At 36.3% G+C, this 8,086-nt stretch overlaps 1 long non-coding RNA gene across 1 annotated transcript; it reads right to left on the reverse strand.

Moving 5' to 3' along the window:
* Positions 1–3,645: 3,645 nt before the first annotated feature.
* Positions 3,646–6,051, reverse strand: LOC109090882. The gene is made up of 6 exons (XR_006155643.1): positions 5,466–6,051; positions 5,104–5,376; positions 4,744–5,007; positions 4,412–4,640; positions 4,074–4,332; positions 3,646–3,980 (listed from the first exon to the last, which is right to left on the reverse strand). It is a non-coding gene; the product is annotated as an uncharacterized LOC109090882 (long non-coding RNA).
* Between the last annotated feature and the right edge of the window lie 2,035 nt (positions 6,052–8,086).

The following is an 8,086-nucleotide window of genomic DNA, read 5'->3' on the forward strand; positions in this document are numbered from 1 at the left end:
TTTACACAACATAAATAATATATACATGGTGTATATAAACCGGCTGAAATGTTTTTAAATCATTGTAACGTTACCCTACTTGATCAAAGAAAAAAAAAAAAATCTTTCACTCTGTCTGTGTCAATTTGGACCAGTGGGCAGGGAAAGAGCTGTGGGATAAATCCCTGATCCTAACCAATCAGAGAAAGTATACCAAGAAACACACTCTGGTCAGGCTCTTAAACTTCATTAGAACTTTAGCATCTACACAATGACAAGACAATTAAAGTTTAAGTTAGCCATCACATCTTCTGTCATTTTATCAAATAGGTTTAAGAGCATGATAAATAACAAACAATAGAATAATACAATAATAGATAGAGTATTTTAGTTTATTTTCCCACCAAAAATGTCACTTCCTAGAGGATGATGTCATTATTGAACTGGCTTGTGTTGCTTAAAAATATATCACAAAAGACTAGTAGGATATAGCAGGTACAATACAAACCAATAAATTCACTACACAAGAAAACAAATTTCAATTAGAGACAGAAAACAAAAAAAAAACAAAAGAAACATTTGAAAAATGTCTTAATAAATTGGTAATTTTCACATTAAAAATTTAAATGCACTGCATAGTGAATGATCCAAGGACAGTTTAGCTATGGAACAGAACAGTCACTTTATACTGGACTGTTAGACCCGAGTCATTCAGGCCTTAATGTCCGTAGGGAAGACTGGCCAAAGCAATACCAGTGTGTGTGTGTCAGAAGGACTGAAATCAAAACAGTGAACAAAGTGTGACAAGACAATAACTTATAATTGTCTAACAACCAATATTACTCATGTTAAAATAATTTGAGTAATGTGTCAGACTTTCTAGATAAACTAACACCAAATGTATGTATATTACAGGCAGCTATGGTACGATGCCAGGAACTAGAAATACAGCAATATGTTTCATTGTAGATATTAAAAGGGATGTTATTATTTTTGTATCTGAAACACTGAAGTATTAATTTCATATATAGATTTACCTGGATATGGCTTTCATATTTGAAAGTCTCTTAATAGTCAAATAATGCCAAGAGCTATGCAAATACATTAAACCATTTCCTGAAACTCTTTTAAACAAATGGAGGAAATGGAAAGTTGTGTTCCACTCACTGAGTGAGGTTTTCTTGCTCTTGTATGGCACACATGGGTTTATTTTGGTAATCACTGTAGTCTAAAGATGTGATTTAAACAGCAGCCATTTCTGTCTCCCTCACTGGGAGTTGGCAATGGTATCATGTCTCCAAGAGGGAAGCTCATGTGTCACAGACCAACAGCTGCGGCCTTCTAAATTAAAGTTTGGGAAACTTAGTGCTGTCACTCGGTTCTTTTCCTATAATAAAACAGGGAGGTGTTTTTCATTCCCAGGACTGTCACTTAATGTGCTACAAAAGTGATAAAATTTGGGTATTGGGAGCTAAAAGTTAGGAAGAGGCCACCAAGTTTTTGGATGTTGTGGAGTCTGTGACTCATTACATGCAACACAAACATGAAGGCTTCTACTGGACTCTACAGTTCCTGCTTGTGTTGCTGGCTTTGTGTCAAAATAAGGTCATTACAGGGTTGTACCACCTGGGAAGGCATTTGGTGATGGGGGTGACATAAATGGCAGCTGCATCGCCAAAGACAATCACTTCAGAGGTACTACAGTGTGACTGTGGTCAAGTTATTTTATGACTAACTAATGCAAAGTACAGTGAATGCCTAGATATTTTATACCATAAATGAAGAAAGAAAAAATATATATTTTTCCTGCATTGCATTAAGATATTTATATAGTCCAAAATAACACTAACACTATATAATAACACTATAATGTTATTCCTTCCTAGCAAACATTCTCAAAAGAATCTCATCTTCTTCTGTCAAAATAGCATGCTGTGTCACATGACAGGCAGCAGCAGCTGCACCTCTTGGCTGTCAGCATGTTTATGCATGCATATTCAAAAGGTAGCTTCAGCAGCAGTAAATCAAGAGACCTGCCACATAGCTTAATTAGAAAGCTGTTACACAAAATCTTACCACATATGTTATGTCACGGCTATTACTTTAATTGGTTTAGTTATGCGTCATGTTTCTTTGTAAGCTAAACAATAAAACGTGCAGAAATTAAATAAATACATAAAAGTTACAATAATACTGTACAATACTATATATTTCATAATAATTTCCTTCGTTTGTGTGGTCAATCAAATATTTTCAAGTTTCATGAGGAGCTGTACAGCATTCTGGTGCCTCCTTGTGGACAACCCTTGGGGGAAACTTATAAAAGACGATCACTTTGTCCACTTCTGTATTCCATATATACTGTATATATGGAATATATACATTATATATCCACATATATATGGAATACAAAAAAAAAATTATTTATTTATGTGTATTTGTCCTATTATTTGGTCAGTTTGTTTATTTTAAAAAGAGGATTTCACCGTAGCGTTTATTTGAAAATTGTATTTTAAAATATTGCTCCATCCAGTGGTCAAATATGACAATAGCATTGAAAAACAAGAACAATATCTTCATTATAGGATATTTACCACAATTTAAACTAAGTGGGGGGAAAAATGTCTGCACACTGAAATTACAGCTCAATTATTACAGATAATTACTGCATTTACAGTCATATAAAATCAAGCTATCAACTTTAAAACTGTGTACCTTTTAAAACGCTTCATCTCATCAGTTAAAAAATTTGTGAAAACATCAAATATGTATCTTAGATTTTCTGAGTAGACTTATGTGAATTCTGTTGTCACAAGCAAACATAACAGACTGTCTTGGAAAAGCTCCTCAGTACTTTTCCCATGGTAATAATGAGGTATTTAAATGCATCCTGTGGTGGGGTGTTAGGACATTAAATGACAATGAGCACTAAAGATACTGTACACTTAAACACCAACACCAAGAAGCCACCAAGTGAATTAGCCAAAGCATACCTGATTATCTTCAAGTAGTGGCTTGAAGGAGTTCTGGCCACTCTCCCCATAGCTCACAAGAGTTCATGCAGATGTGGTGTGCAGTGAGTTAATTATAAACATTTGCTCCATATCAATGCTTCTTATGCTTCAGAACTCCAACTGATTCTAGTGAGTAAAGAAATATGAGAACATGGAAAACAAAATCCTAATTTCTAATAGAAAGCACAGAAATGATCCTCATATGATCCTGAATATTGACCTTCTGTCTTATAATTTGGATGTTTTGAATTTATTTCTATTTTCCTCTATAAAAGTTTATGTTAAGAATTTATTAACACATTGTCATAATTTGTTAAAATATCCAGACTAAAATAAACATGCTCCATTATTCTGAGTCTTTTTGACACAGAGTTTTGAATTTTAACCACTGAATACCAAAAGGGCTTCTTGGCCCTCCTCTGCTATCTCTGTTTCTACTCCAAATCATACTGGTAAATAAAAAATAAAAAATAAATGAAAAATAAATGGTCATTAAAACTTGATTTTGAGAAAATGGCCATAAACATTCCAAATGATTTCAATACTTTTTTTGACAGAATTAGAAATATAAAATGCCAGTGTTAGGTAAAATATAATGCATTTATAATATAGAGCATGTTTAATATATTTCCATTTACATAAAAAAAAAAAATTCTTGAGAGTTATTTTATTCATAAACATAACATAACATAACATTTACATCATGTTACGTTCATCATGTTAGACAAACATTTTAGTGGATGACTGGGCCATTGGAGTTTTCCCAGTTTAAATCCATAGACTGATCTTGGGACCTGCAATTCTTGATCTTTAAAGTATGAACCAATCCATCTACTGTTATATCATATTTGTCACTAGGAACAATTTCTATTCCATTCTTGAATTACTGGGATCCTTTCACATCTAAATGAGTGAGTTCAAAACTAAACACTGCCTCTTGGGTTTTGGTGACTATTTGGTTCTTCAGTGTTTTCTTGATCTTCACAGCTGTGAAAGACACATTTGCAATCAGTTACATACAAAGGAAAATAAGTTCAGTACAGAAATGAAATTCTGCCTTCAAAACATGATAGAAAGTACCTTTAACCCTTAGGCTGGCAGATGTCTTGGAGTTTGCCACTTGATAGATGTACTTCCCAATATCTTGTGGTCTTGTGATAACAAAGACAAGTCGGCGAACTGCACCTATATCCTCACTCCTGACATTGTCACTAAAGGTAACAGTGGCCATCCTTAAGCCACTGGCCTTCAGAGGTGGGGTTTGCCATCTCAAACACCAGAACAACAGTTTGGGATTCTGCTACAGTTCCATCATGGAGTGGTCTGTTTATAGCTCCACCTAGTGTAAGAAAACATAATTGTGAGGCAATATCTGTGCATCAACTTGACAGATATTTGACCAATGACAAAAATCATACCTGATACAGTTAGTTTTGCACTGGAAGTCTTTTCACCTGCTGCAAATGTATACTGGCCCTCTTCATCCTTCATGGCATTGATGGTCAGGGTATAGTGCTCTTATTTGGACTCAATTTTGTATTTGGGTCCAATAGGCATCTATACCAGCGTTGGATAATTCTACTTCAAAGGTGACATTCTGAGTTTCAGTGCACACACAGTCCTGCATGTGCTTGATGATACTGACCTCTGTAAGACATAAAATGCTGATCAATAATGGAAACCAATTAAACTTAACTTTAAACAAACACTAAGACAGACATTATATTGGTTCATTAACAGAAATACTCACTCTCAATAGTCAGTTTAAAAGCTGTTTCCACTCTGCCAACAACCATCTTATAATGTCCTTCATCAGAAGCAGAGGACCTATTCAAAATTAGTCTCTGTTTGATCCCTTTGGCAACCATCTGGATTCTCAGACTAGCTATAAGGAGCTTGTCATTTTGGTACGATTTCACAGCAGCAACATCAGAGGCAGAGATTTTAGCTTCTAGTACTGCCTTTGTACCCTCAATAGAATGAACATCCTTAAGAGGTGATATGATTTCAATTGCTGTGAAGAGGGGGGAAAGGAAAAGTTAAATTTCTGCATTCTTGTACAGTATTTCAGTTTTCAAAGTCTATGCATCAGCATCAAAAACCAACTTACTTTGGACAGAAAGTTTTCCATTTGTAGAAATGTCTTGAATGGAAACAACAAATTAATAAATTCCAGCATCATCCCTGTTGACATTTTCAACCAGAAGTTTGTGGACAAGTTTGTCAATGACAATGTGAATTCTGTCTGTGGCAGAGATGGGATGGCGATTTTTCATCCATGTTCCCTCCACATTTTCCTAAGAGAATCGCACCTCCAGCTGTGCAATATCACCCTCACAAACTGTCAGATCAGAGAGGCCAGGCATTAGAGTTACAGGACACACTGAAATAAAACAAAAGTATACGATTATTTACATATCACATGTGAATTATTATATAATAATATATAAGTTATATTAAAATTCTACTTACATTTCATCTTAAGTGTGGCACTTGTTTTCAGACCACCTACTTTAAAAGTGTATTTGGCTTGGTCCATTGAGGTACCAGTTAACTTTGGGAGTGGGATAACCGGTCACTCTACAGTTTCACCCTCAAATACTTTTATGGGTTCTGGTTTGGTCTTCTCTGTCATGTCATCTCCAGTTACCCCTGAGGGTGCACCCTCATGAGCAATTCACTCCATTTCATCTATTCTCTGTACTATTTTACCTTCTGGCAACTGACTATCCTTCACTGGATTCTTTTCATCCTTCACAATTAGTGTAGCCTAGGTCTGGTCAGCCCCAAATTTGTTGGTGGCTCTGCAAGTAATGACACCGCTATCTCTAGACTTATCAACTTCATAATCAAGACTGCAATAGCCAAACTCATTGATCATACGAAGTGTGTTAGCAGCTTCCAGTGGCTTGCTATCATGGAGCCACTCAACAACCATAGTTGGGTCACCAATAGGGGTCAGTCTGTACTCAAAGTGCACAGGTCCAAATCGCTTCAGCCTGACTGAAGTAGCTTCTTTTTAAAGTGTGGCTTCTGTTTTTTTTACTTACCATACATATAACCCACCCCCCACCCACCCTCCCTGACCATAGCGAAGATGCAGTGGTTCAGTCTCTGGTGGAGCAACGTCCTTAGCCTTATATGTTCCTTTGGGAATGATGAGTCTTCTTTCTGGTTCAGGTTGACTCTGCAGCGAGTGGTATCTCTGCCAGCTTTGTTAATGGCTGTGGCTGTGAACCACGCACTGTCAGAGCCAGTAGTCTGAGGAATCTGGAAATGTGCCTGTCCTTTGGTTTCCTCAATTCTAAAATACTAATTTTGGAGTTTATGTTTGCATAGATTAGTACCACAAAACAGACCATAATTAAACAATCATTTGTAAGGCAAGTCACTTACTTGATGTGAGGGTATTTATGTGGATAGATGATGTCACTGTTCTTCAGCCAGACAATGTCAGGAAAGGGGGTTTCCAATGGCTTTTACTGCCAACTCAACCAAGCTTTCTTCCTTAACACTGATATTCTTTAGCTTTAGCTTGAAGATAAATCAAAATGAAAAATTCAAATGAAAACATGGCTCTGAAATAAACAACCACAACATTGCTGTACTTTTATTGCATTTTTTAAAATGACTAGCATCTCATGTTCATAGAGAATATTTTGACATACATTCTCATTTAAAGCGCACACACACGTAAAATAAAGTACAATAAAATAAAAATTAACACTGTGAATGGCTTTACCATAGCAATAATTCAACGTACAACCAAGTTTAATATCAAAAACTCAAAATAAAAATTCTTTTTGACGTTAACAAATACCCCATAAATCAGCTTCAAGAACCACAACCTGAAAATCACAGACATAAAGGTGCTGTATTTAGGATTGACACCGAGTGGTTGAACTAGGTATTGCAGTCCAAATTCAAAATATTGGAGAGTGTTTTTTTTTCACCCGGCCCCTCCTCCTCAGACTTGACACACAGGTTGCCAGATTGATGACACAAACAGGAACGAGAGCACTTGACAATGAATGAAATGAAATACGCTGTGTTTTCCACCAACTGGCAACCCGGGGTGCCGAAATACAATTGGGTAAACTTGCAGTGGGTGGGTTTCACAAATCAAAACAAAGATCGACATTCCGGCCAGAACGCACATTTTCAAAGGAGAATAACTGACTGTAGCATTGTTTTCCAACAAATATGTTAAGCATGTTTCTTAAATATCTGCAAACAAATTATGGTATTTTTATTCTAGTAGAGTCAAAATCTTACATACAGTACCTTTAAGATCCTCAATACAACAAGGCAGAAGTTTCTAGAAAACAACTTTAGGAAAATCAATTTAAACTGCAAATATTGTCCTAGCGAACAAAACCTAGTGTCACAAAAAGCATCCTCTAAAAATAGTCAGTATAAGCTTGATTGACAATCACCATGTGACACATAGCTGGAGGTGCAACTGATATCTCTGCCGCTGATCCCCTTAAAATACACCATGGCCCAACTAGGACACCACTCTAAAGCTATCACAGGCTTTTCTTGGTTTTACTAAAGCCACAGTTAAATAACCTTTAGAAATGAAATGTCTTAAGTCAAAAGCAAATTAAAAATTATTTGAATTGCTTAAAATCTGTCCCCCTCCTTCTTAATCTGTCAAAGTGAACATCACATTTGGTATTGCTATTTGCATTATTAGTTAAACAAAATATTATTAGAAATCATTGCACTGGCACATGGGTACAAGAGCACAAAGCGTACGTACTTGTACTTACTTGTATCCTTATCCAAATACGATTTCAGAAAACACAGGTTGAGCCTCAAAATATCCCCAAAAACAGGGTCTTATGTGTGTAGTTGTGCTTTTCCCCTTACAATCCCTACACCCAAGGCAAGGCTGGGAATGCTTCAGCTGGTCAGAAGTGTTAAAAGGGTGGTTTTACTTTATGTACCCCTTGGTTACTGAGTATCATCACTACATTGCCATGCCCCATTGGCCGTCCCCCCCAGAAGCATCATGGGAGGTAGCAGCCATTTTATGCAAGCTCACACGTCACCCATTACACAGGGTGGCTGGAACCCCCACACCTAAA

The sequence above is a fragment of the Cyprinus carpio genome, chromosome B9 (assembly GCF_018340385.1).
Source record: "Cyprinus carpio isolate SPL01 chromosome B9, ASM1834038v1, whole genome shotgun sequence".
Lineage (NCBI taxonomy): Eukaryota > Metazoa > Chordata > Actinopteri > Cypriniformes > Cyprinidae > Cyprinus > Cyprinus carpio.